The sequence below is a fragment of the Sceloporus occidentalis genome, unplaced genomic scaffold, assembly GCF_023333645.1.
Source record: "Sceloporus occidentalis isolate IW3139 unplaced genomic scaffold, rSceOcc1.0.p SCAF_18, whole genome shotgun sequence".
Lineage (NCBI taxonomy): Eukaryota > Metazoa > Chordata > Lepidosauria > Squamata > Phrynosomatidae > Sceloporus > Sceloporus occidentalis.
The window spans coordinates 10,281,101-10,293,346 of NW_028316998.1; positions in this window are offsets into that span (position 1 = coordinate 10,281,101).

The following is a 12,246-nucleotide window of genomic DNA, read 5'->3' on the forward strand; positions in this document are numbered from 1 at the left end:
TTTTATTGCAAGTACTCATTGCGTTTATTTTGTACATTCCTTCACTGCCTGACCACTTTCAAAATGAAAGAATAAATAGGGGAAATTACTATTATTTTCCCAGCCATTGGTCTCCTGCATTACTTGGAAAAGAAAATGAGCACATGAACGTCCAGATGCGATTAAATGATCACGCCCCAGTGAGGAAAAAAACAGAAGTGCATTGAGCAAGATATTCGCTATAAAAGAAAAGAAATGGCGGCGCTGACTTCAATGTCCTCTCCCTTATTTATTTTCACTTGCTTTACTTGGAATGTATGCTATGGATGCTGGATGCTGCACATTTTAAATTTACAGTAAGCTATTACTTTTTCTGGAATAAATTTGTTTATTATATTTCTTGGAGTGACATACTGGTGTAAGTGAAGGGTGCCTTAAAAAAGTGACATTACATTTTATACATAATGTTTTTGGAAAGATTTGGGTTTCTGTTAGGTGAGATATCTGGTTTTACAATGTAAGGTCATCTGCACTACAAAGGGTTTGGAACAAAGGTTCCAACAGAGGTGGGATACCCTCCAGGGGGTCACACAGCTGAAGCAGATGCATTTTCACAAAACTGTGTGTGTATTTTCACATAGACTGCCTATCTCCTCCATAAATGGGTCATACAGGAAATCTCTGGAAAGAGGGGTCAGGTGAACCACTTTCGGGAGGGAGTTACAAGAAATTCTGGAATGACTAGTTAGGGGCTGCAATACAGAGTCTAAGAAATGAGAGCGCAGGGAACAGAAGTGCTGGGTCAGGAGACTCAGAACAAAGCTGCACAAGATGGCATCTGGGAGAAGCCTGTGAACTGAGAGAGGTTTTCCAAGAATGTGCTTGAGTATACCTTTTGTTTTGTATTATTATCAAATGTATTCTGTATGTTATATGTTTTATAACCTGTAACAGTGACCTAGTGCAATATCAATATACATTTTTCTATACGCTTGTATTTGTGCTTTATTCGTCACATATTCCCTAAAAGAATAACCCTGTAAGAGGGTCATAATTTCGTTCACTAGGGGATAAGAAGACCACCATCATTGCCATAGAGGAGCCTATATATTTCCATCTATATGTGAGCACATTATAGAAAAGCACCAATTTCTGACAGATTTACAGTAATACACTATGAAATTTATGGGGTTTTTTTGTTTCATGTTTATCCAAATATGTGAAGTTTGAATACCTCATCTACATACATTTAAGACTGTCTAGGCGCATGAATCGCCAATTGTCTGTTGGTATTTAATATTTTTGTGAATAAGGAGTCATATAGATTCACAGTGCAGCTTGTGTTGGGTAAAGTTCCAAGTTTTTTGTCTGTTCAAACAGGAGAACATAATCCTGGCATTTGTTCCAGATTTTGAAGCATTTAAAATGAAGAATGACCTTTGTTTCAACTGATAATTAATACTTTTTATTCATAATGCGTTTATGTTAATCTAAATAGATTTACACAGCAGGTCATATTTTTTCAGCATAGCTGAAATTGTAGATGAGTTCTACATGATATTCTGGCAGCTATGAATATAAGTAAAACTCAGTGAGAGGCGTAAAGTCCCTTTTTCCTATTGTCAAGTGGAAGATTATGTCATATGAGTGGGGACATTTAAGTTAAGAATCCCCAAATTTAAATAAATTATCTTACAATAAGAAAGGACTGCAACCTTTAGAAACTCTCAGAGAATGTTTGAAAATTAATGTTATTTTCTTGGCAAAAAACCCTGAAAATTCTGTTGGTCGCCCCATTTTTATTGCAGTTCTATATAGTATTTTTGTTAATATTAACCCCTTTAATACCAAAAGTTTAGTACCCTAAATACTGTGACTTTTTGCTATTATTACCATTAGGTCTCATTGAGATTCCTTTTTTCCGTGATTGATGTACCTACACATAGAACACACAAAAATAATAATGAGTGCTAGCATAAAAATCTATACTAAATTAAAAACAAACTGTGTCAATTTGCTATACTTTCTAAATGTATAGTAGTTACCTTAGCGATACTTTTAAAACATTATCAGCGTTGTTTGGATAATATCTTTTTCTGGAAACTGGTTCTTGTGTTTAGCATTTAGTCAACAGAGAGTAATAACAGAGATCAAAAAGCAGTTTTATAACTTTAATTATTTTCCTTAGGAGAGCCGGATGAAGCAAATGAAAAGTTTTTCAATGTACCGGCTGAATCAATCATACTTTTTGTTGGTTTTTTCGTGGTTGGATTGACCGTTGCTCAGCATATCATGTGGTGCATCATCATAATATGAAAGCCTTTTCCAAAAAAAACAAACGTAAGTTCTTATATTTTCAATAAATGTGTATATCCATGATTTTTGACCAGAGAAAAAGCTTACACATTTGATATGAATGAATGAAAAATACTCAATGGTAGCCTTTGGTAAAATGGCTACTGGTTGCATAGAAGTGAGGATGTCCATAGACTTGATGATGTCCGTAGACTATTTACTGATACTGTGACAAAGGTAATGAAATAAATGATCATCTAAAGTCTTATGGTGAAAGAAGCTCAAAAACATCTAACCTCACAGAGAAATTACACTATTATATCTCAAAAAGAGTATGAACTAAGTATCCAATATGTTTCCACTCACATTCCTTAAAAAGAAACATTCACTGAAAAGAATAAAACATATCTATAGCACTTGTAACTATCTGAAGGCAAAGATTCTTCCTGATCTTTTCTACAATTTGTTTCAGACCTGACTGGAAATGTAGTAACTAACAATCCTACTTATATCATTCTAACTCTCACTAAAGCCTTCTAGGAAAAAAATACAAACGAGGACTTATCTTACCCCAAAAATTCACTAGTATAATGGGCAGCTCTAAAGCATTTATAAAGAAATAACCCATAGAAAAGGAAATGGTCACAATGCATGTTTTTTGTCAGTAGTAAGAAACGGGTGGAGTTTGGGCCTAAAGTCGATCTCATGGTCTGATGGTACATGTGGAAGAGGGTTTGTTTGCGCTGATGCTGATGTTACTGGCTGTTGTTCTCCTCTCCATTCTGATTAGAAAGTTTAAAGAAAATCTTTCTACATTCCATATCCAGTTAGGCTTAGGACACGTGAAATTGGCATACTTTATGATTCATTGGTCTTAAAATGATGTTTCAAACATCATTTTAAGATGACACAAACCAAGATGACACAGGCAGGATGTTTATGGGACAAAGATGACACAGGCCAGGCTGTTTGGGGACAAAGTTGACTCATGCTGGGCTGTTTGGAGACAAAGATGGTAAGTCCTATGTGTGTAATTTGGGTGCTGGTCAGGTTCTATGTGGGCAATGTGGACGCCAGGGCTGGCTTTGGGTTGTGCAACATCTATGCCTGGGGGTTTTATCTATACCTTTATTGCTGAGTTTTTATGTGATTTCCAGATCTATACCTGCATCTTTTAGGAAAGATCTCTCTATCTCATTGTCCCTTTTGTCCTTGTATTTTTCTATAACTATTTAGTTTTGCTTATTTGTGCTTTATTCTAACTTTTTGTAAGCCAGTGTTTTTATGCTTCAGTTTCTGCCTTTAATTTTTATTACATTACTGACATTTTCTCACCCAAAAACTGTATGCAAGAAGCATAATGGAGAGCCTGTTAAAATAATTATCCACTGTTTCATCTATTAAAAGTTATGGCCAGTATATAAAAAGTATTTGATCAACAGTATTTTTCCTAGTATTGCCGGATGCTTTTAGCTTGTCGATCTGATTTATAATAACTGAACAATTTAAATATTTTAATTTTACATTAGCGTTTATGACTTTCATTATTACAGTCATCAGCTGTACAGTGTAGAATATTAAAGCTTGGTTTATAAACCAGAAAAAACAAAATTATTTGGTAAACTGTTATTATCAAGTCAACTTTATTTATACCCAATTTCCATTGGATTTGTTGAAGTTCAATATTTGTGCAATAATGCATTCAAATGAAATTGCCATATTTTTAACATTGCATCTCAGCTGCACTACCAGTTAATACTAGTTTGCTGATGGAGTTGGGAAATATCCAATTATGTCTGCAGAATTCAAATTGAATGTTGTCAGATATTTGTGGTGTATTTCTATTTCATTTAGGAATTCCATGCATGGTTGGTGAAGGTTAGAAGATGGAAAGCCAAATTAATTGAAACATGGTGAAATTCACTGAGGACTTCGAATACAGATTTCTCACTGCTAAGCTAATGTGGACAGTCTGTAGGTTACAGATTTAGTTTACTAAAAAAACAATCTTTTGACTCAAAACTAAATAAAAACATATTCCATTAATCCATATACACAAAAATATAACATTTGACCAAAAGTCTGTTGAAACCTTATTGAGTTTAGGAATGCCATCTACATAGACATTGGTGGTAGAATGGGTGGCACTGAAGAACTCTAAATGTGACACTGTCATAGGATGGCACCTTTTCCACAAGTCAGTTTCTAGAGTTTCTGCCCTGCAAGATCTGTTTATGTCCACTGTTGTTGTGAAGTGGAGGGGCCTAGGATTGAAAACAGCACCGAAGCTGTAGACCACCGTACAGTCAGAGAGTAGGGGTGCTGAGTTCGGAAACAAATCAAAGTTGTCTGCCCTCTGTAGCATCACTTACTATGGAGAGTATATCTGGAAGCAGCATCAGCACACGCACTGTGCATCAGGATAAACGAATGCATGATTAAGTCAGCGAGTGAATGAATGTATAAGTGTTTAAATTAATACTGTATTTTTTCAGATTTCTAGTTTTTTCCTAGTTTACATACAGTTTACAAATTTGTGAAATAAATATTCTTGCCAATATCAATTTTTTGTTGGCATCTTTACATTTTAAAGTGTGTGTGGGGTGCCACATACAGGATCCGCCAGGGGTACCAAATACACCGATACGCCCCAGCTCCTGCTGGAGCTGTAAGGAAAGCTGCCCAGCTATAGATCTGGGGATATAAACTGAGAAACATCTAAATAAGTCCACACTATGCCAGAACTCATCTTTCTTAGAGGTTGGATTGAAAAGAACGCAGGCAATACCCTCTTCTCATTCTGATGCAAAGGTGTGGCAACCCTAGGGTGGAATCGTGGAATAAATTGGAGCACCAACCTGTCAGGATGGAATTTTTTTTTACAGAAGCTCCTACAGCCTTAATCAGTTTTTTAACAATACACTCACCCACAGAACCAGAACATCATAGCACTAGAAAGGGTGCAGAGGCGGGCTACAAAATTAATAAAAGGAATGGAGCACTATAGTTATGAAGAAAGGTTAACTAATTTAACCCCTTAAGGACCGGGCTCATTTTTCGTTTTGTACCCTGTGGGACCGAGGCTGTTTTGACACTTTTGTGGTGCTTGTGTTCAGCTGTAATTTTCTCCTCACCCATTTAGTGTACCCACATAAGTTATATATTGTTTTTTTCAGGACAAGATGGGCTTTCTTCAGATACCATTATTTTGATCGTATCATCTTATTTACTATAAAAAAAAATAAAAAAAACATGGTGAAAAATTGAAAAAAAAACACATTTTATGACTATTATTTGAAAAATCTTTTACTCACCTAAAAAAGCAAGTAAAAAAACTAGCTAAATAGATTCTACTACTTGTCCTGAGTTTAGAAATACCCAATGTTTTTATGTTTTTTTGCTAGTTATAGGGCAATAAGTACAAGCAGCGTTTTATGATTTCCATGCACCAATTATAGAACTACACTTTGTCAAACTTTGTAATAGTAATTTTTTTTATTTTTTTTCACACAAATTGTACTTTAGTTATAGATATACAGGTTCTGGTATATGTCACTGTCAAACAACACCCAATGTGTGTTCAGGAACATCTCCTGAGTGCAGTGATACCCGACATGCATGGGTTTGTCGGGTTGTTTGAGATTTAAAATGCCACATTTGGGAAGTGCGCTTTTTTTCTCCATTTTGGTCAGTCTGTACCTATGCCCTATCTTTGAGCTCGGCCACTCCAATTTACCCCATCAGCCATTTTTTTATATATTAGACACCCCTTGGGTATTTGAAGTGCTTTTATTTTAACTCTTTGTTGAGATTTTTGAAAAATTTTAGCACTTGCTCAAAATAATAAACTTTATTTTTTTATTTTATTTTATTTTTTTAATACTTTTTTTTATATTTTTTTACACATTTTGCTGGTACTGGATGGTTCATCAAGTGACATCACTGCATAATAATTTTTAAATGTTAGCACATTTTTATTTTTTTTTTCTTTTCCATTTTTAATTTTTTTAATTTTTTTTTTGAATATTTTACTAATCACATAGTGATTAGAAAGCTGGGTTCCATTGACTTGCTTGGTTGAATGCAGTACCTGTATTCAACCTGCAAGTGGAGCCAGAGTTCTCTAGAGGGTCTGGAGACCGTCTAGCGAACTCTTTCTTCTTTATTGTTTTTTTTCCCGGTCCCCCGCCATCTTGCTGATGGCGAAGATCACCGGCAGCTGCGGCTGTGACCGCTCTCCAGAGCGGTCACAGCCCATCCAAAGGTAAGTGTTTGGTGTCGCTGGATGCCTCCTGATCGAGGCATTCCAGCGACACCATTTAAGTTTAGGAGGCGATCAACGCTTTTAAAACGGGCGTCCTGTTGACGCCCCGGGGAGGGGCCAGACATGGCCCCCGATGCCGATCTCGGCGTTACTGAAAGCCTCGACATCGAGGCCTTACAGTAACGCCGTTTAAGCGAAGAAAGTGATCGTTGATCACTTTCTAAGCTTATTTAATTTTTTGACGGTTCAGGACCGTCAAAGGTCATTTAATGACCTTCTTGTCATGACGGTCCTGAACCGGCAAAGGTCGCGAAGGAGTTAAATTTGTTTAGTTTAGAAAAACGTCGCCTCAGAGGGGATATGATAACATTATATAAATATATTCGGGGCCAATACAAACCATTGTGTGGAAATCTGTTCATAAACAGGACTATGCATAGGACACGTGGTCATGCGTTCAGATTGGAAGAAAGGAGATTTAGACTAAAGCAGAGGAAAGGGTTTTTTACAGTAAGGACAATAAGGATGTGGAATTCCCTGCCTGCAGACGTAGTTTTATCGGAGTCTGTACAGATGTTTAAACTGCAACTGGATGGATACCTGGATAAACATAATATTCAGGGATATAATATTTAATTATGGGAAACAGCTTATTGATCCAAGGAGAAATCTGACTGCCATTTTGGGGTCAAGAAGGAATTTTTTTCCCTGGTTAGTGCAAAATTGGAAAGAGCGAAACTGGGGTTTTTTTTGCCTTCTTTTGGATCAACAGCAACAAATTAACAGATATAGGAAAGGCTGAACTTGATGGACGCATGTCTTTTTTCAGCCTATATAACTAACTATGTAACATTGTATAGAAAGCAATTCATCACCTTAGAATACTTATCCAAATGTTGAGAACAGGCAGGTAGCATGATTACTCCCATGGTATACACAAAAAGGTTGTTTTCAAATACATATATATTAATCCATATTATGACCTACCTGAAACAAAAACCTCATAATTTAGATAAACTAAATAAGAGAAGAGGCAAATTATGGTTGAATAAATATATTGCAAAATTGTGATAAAGATGCAAATTCGGTTTCGTACTTGACATCTTAAAAATAACAGTGATTAAGAGTGTTGTTATTCTCGGTAGTACTAATAAAGCTGAGTCTCTTACGCATTCTCTCGTTTTGCCATTTTTTTAGTATATCTAGTCACGATGTGAAAAGCTAGATTTACTCTGCACTATTTACTGTTTTGTGGATTCAATTTATTTAATTACATTTCATTTTATGAGAGTTGCTCTTGGATTGAATGTAAGATCAATCTGTAGATTTTCACATGGGAAATGAGATTGCTTACTGTAGGAAGTGCATGATCCACTGTAATAGTTATATGATGTAATGTTATGCGTAAGGTAGAGGTCATTGTACTTGGCAGTAAATGCAATTAAGAATATGATTTGTATGTTTACTGTAAAAAATCATCAATCAAGTGATCCTGCTGTCTTTGTACAGCTTATGTAGTCAGTATTTAAACTGCAAGCTAAATCAAAATGCAACATTGCAAGCACAAGGGGAATAGAGTGGAATAAATAAAGCAGCAGAATGCCAGTAGTTTATTATCAGCACAAATGTAAGGGCGCTTTTAGAGGACCTATTTAAATGTATTATGTATGAATTCTCTAAGGGAATTGGTAGTAAATTCCACACAATCAAAGAAGTCAGAAGAAATAAGGGCTTGCAAATTTTTATAATGCTTTCACGTCTTTTAATATTTGTTTAACACACTCAATGTAATCTTATTTCCCTGTAAGCACATAGGTTTTATCAGTTCATTTCTTGGACCGTATACATTATAGTGAATTCTAAATACTGAATAGACAATTGGGTTCATGTGTATATATATACACATATGTTTTTACAAAAAACATACAGTAAGTACATATGCTAGTGCTAAATACATTAAAATACATAATACTTACATACACTATATGCACTATATACATAAACAAATGCTACAGAGAGCTCTACTCTGAATGGTATGCGTGGAGATGTACAGGAAGATGTGTGACTCTTTGTTCAAACTGATGGCAAGTCTTGGGCTAAAGGGTTGTCTGGGTGTGGGCACTTCTGTGCCTTCTCAGTGCTCCCCCGCACATACATGAACAATGGAATAAAGTCTGGAAAATGGAAACGCTTGGAATTAACTAACACGAAGGTGCAATTACAGGTCTACTTAAACTGTGTTGCCATTATAGAGAATTCATGCCGTCTTCATGGCATCCTATAGCATATAGTACATTAGTAAGTCTGCCATGTATCTAGTGACATACGAAATAATTGTATCATAAATTACTTTAAAACATTCATAAAATGTGTATCATCCTCCAGACACTTTGTATGGTTGATTGGAAATTGTTTATTCACCTAACCATGAGTTTGCAGGTGAGTTGAGGTGAACAACCCAGCCAAACCTAACAAGAAGAAAAATGCACGCAAACCGTTGAGGTGGCAGTCAAGAAATCTTTATTTAACTCTTCATTTTGTTATAATGCATGGAACTTATACCGTTTAAACAGTTAGAGTGTCTTGTAGGTACATTTTGCTATCCAAGCTACAGCTATGTTAGGAACAGATGGTGAAAAGAGTGATGAGAAGTGTAGAATCGCACGACTTACAGAACCTCAGTTCCAATTCTGACATATACTGTTGTGCAGGTGAAATATAAGAAAGTGTAACTTTTATGGGCAGAGAGCCTTTAGAAAATCTCACTTTAACATGAAATTACAATAAAAAAACTCATTAGATTGTCTTCTCATTTGAAATTTCAAATTGCCTATCGGATGTTTAAGTAATTTTAAGTAGCTTTCATTTCCCACTTCAGGAAATAATTATTCATATATATTCCTTTTATCCTGTCACGGCTTTTCCTCTTTGAAATGAGATTAGATACATTTAGTCATTTAATACTTAATGTATTCATTATTAATAGTACATACATATTAAAAGGAAATTAAAAACTTTTTTTTATCTCCCTTTATACTATTGTGCAGAGGTATATTGCTCACGCTGTGTCCATTTGTGACAAACAGATTAATTATGTTCTGCTATTGAAGCTTTTAGAAAGAGTAACCAGATACTGAGGTGAAGGATGCCCACCTTAAAACTGATCTGAGAGCCTCATAGTCATGATAATAACAGACATCCAAATATTTATAAAACAAGATGAAATATGGCATCTGAATAATGAGAACAATAAAATGTATGACGATATATGGCATAGCATATCTATGCTCCTGTACAACGACCTCTATTATAGTGGAAATTGTAACCTGAGTTACACACTGTAACTTAAGTTGCTTTCAAGTTGATGCGAGTGCTTTCGTCTTTAAAAATTATTTTTTAAAATGTATTATTAATTAATTACAATTTGCAGGAAGCAGTGGAGTCCATGAAGTTGGAAGTCGAGCTAAACCCAACATTCATCTCACATGCTATTGCTGCGGTTAAAAAAATCCACCAAATTAATAAAAACAACAAAATAAGAGAAAGACAGCATACGGCAAAAGTATGTTTTCCATCCATGCTCCCCTCACCCGACTATGTAGTGGGATGAGTGGGTTAATAATTGTAACACATCCAAGAGCAGTTTGAATTCCTCTAAATGCAGTGTAATAGGTGGGATATGGGTCAGTGAAAGCAAAGGGAGGCATCAGGTAAATGGGATTAATACAATATCATAGAAAGGGTCACCCAAGAAATAATAAAGTAGCAAAAACCTGATACAAGTAAAATAAAATACAATTTTAAGCAAGCAGCTTTTATGTAATATTATACCTGTGTAGTACAAGCATTGGAGTCCCTGATTCACTAAAAGAGTTAAATAGTTTCAGCTAAGCTTTTCGTAGAAAAGGGTACAACAGAATCCTTTGACTAAGCTCAGATAGAGTAAATATTGTGCTAGCATATTCATTCAGTCTGTAGTTCACCTGTATGATAAGCTATATGGACAAGTTCACAATCACATCTTCTCACTTCCAAGGTGAGTGCAGGTTGGATCGAAGAGCCACATTTTATATTGAGCTGTATTCACTTGGTAGAGCTAAACATTTCAACCACCTTGAGTTTGCTATATATTATACAGGACCAACCCCAAAAAGCTTATTTTGCATGTACAGCAAAACTGGACCTGCATAATGTATCGTTAAAAAAACTATATATTATTGGGGGCTAACGTGGTCTTTCTTAGTGTTTAAGTCAGTATGAAAAAATGGTGTGTTAAATTGATTGGGCTTTGCATTGCACCTTTAAAATACTGATATGTTATTCATCTCATACTTCAAAGATTATTTTACAATGTGCCAGTTCCAAAAGGCTACAAAATTGCCCAATTGTTCAATAAATCCACACGAAGGAAAAGGTTGAATCTCTTGCTGTAGTGTATACATGTGACAGCTATGGTGGAATTACCCTTGAGTACTACATAACCATTTTATAAAATATGACTAAGGGGACTTAGAGATTGAGGTTTTAATGCTTCTGTAACAATGTCAGGAATGGTTATTACACATAATATCCACATTTACACAAAAAAGAATATTTAACAAGTCAATATCTCAAAGCGTCACTTAAGGTTAAGTGACATTTTCATTAGACATCACTTCCCTAGTAAATCTCTGTTTTAGATGAACTTCTCTTTAACCTTGAACTTTGAAGCTGATACAACTTTATTTTTTAATATTTCATGTCTACTTTTCTTCTCAGAATATTGTCAGCAGCAGGTATTGGAAAAAAAAGAATTTAGTGTATGGAAATATGGATATTTATGGGCAAATGGAAAGTAAACATGTCAATTAATTGTAGCAAAAGTAAACCTATTTATAGTTTACCATGTGATTTCATGGTGCCTTTTTTCATTTAAATCTTTTTATTAACCTTGAATAGGGAAGCTTCACGGCATATGAAATGGTTCCTGTTAGTGTAATGGTCAGGTGTCCCAATACCTTTTTCTATATGGTGTATGTCTGACTGATCCTGGATCTAGTTAAGGTCAGATAGGCATTTGACCTTAACTAGAATCACTAGATCACCTAGATCTATGATTTGAACCCTGAGGGAAGCATGATGAGTTAGCCAAAACTGACCTATAACTATACTGCTGTCGCACACGACACAGCCCCCCTCCGCCACGCACTAAATAAATAAAAAAATCCCCCTCCCCCCATCCCAAAATTGAGTCACACATGAGTCAAGAGGTGGGAAACAGGGCTGGGAGAGGATGATGGGGAAAACCACTCCGTATATTATGATGTTTGAAGGTCTGGGTAGTCTGGTCCAAGGTGTAAATGCAGGGAGACCTCTGGGGCATGTGTCTTTATGTAAAGCCGATTCAATCCAGTACATTCTGACATAGGGGACTAAAAATTGCATTTGACTTGCCATGCGGAAAAAACTTGATTGCATGACATATTAAAGGTAAGAAGTGAGAGCATTGAGGATTTAGATCCATCATTTTCTTCGATATTTGCCATCTTCTGTCTGTGTGGTATTCACTGCTCCAGCGAGCCAGAAGTGTAAATATAATGATCCGTAACCCAATCAGCTACTATTCTATAGTTTGCCGCTATGTTATATATTCTGCTGGATTTAGAATATTTAAAGATTCTGCTCTTATTCTGCAAGAACTTTTGCTACATACGATTGTAATGACGGAT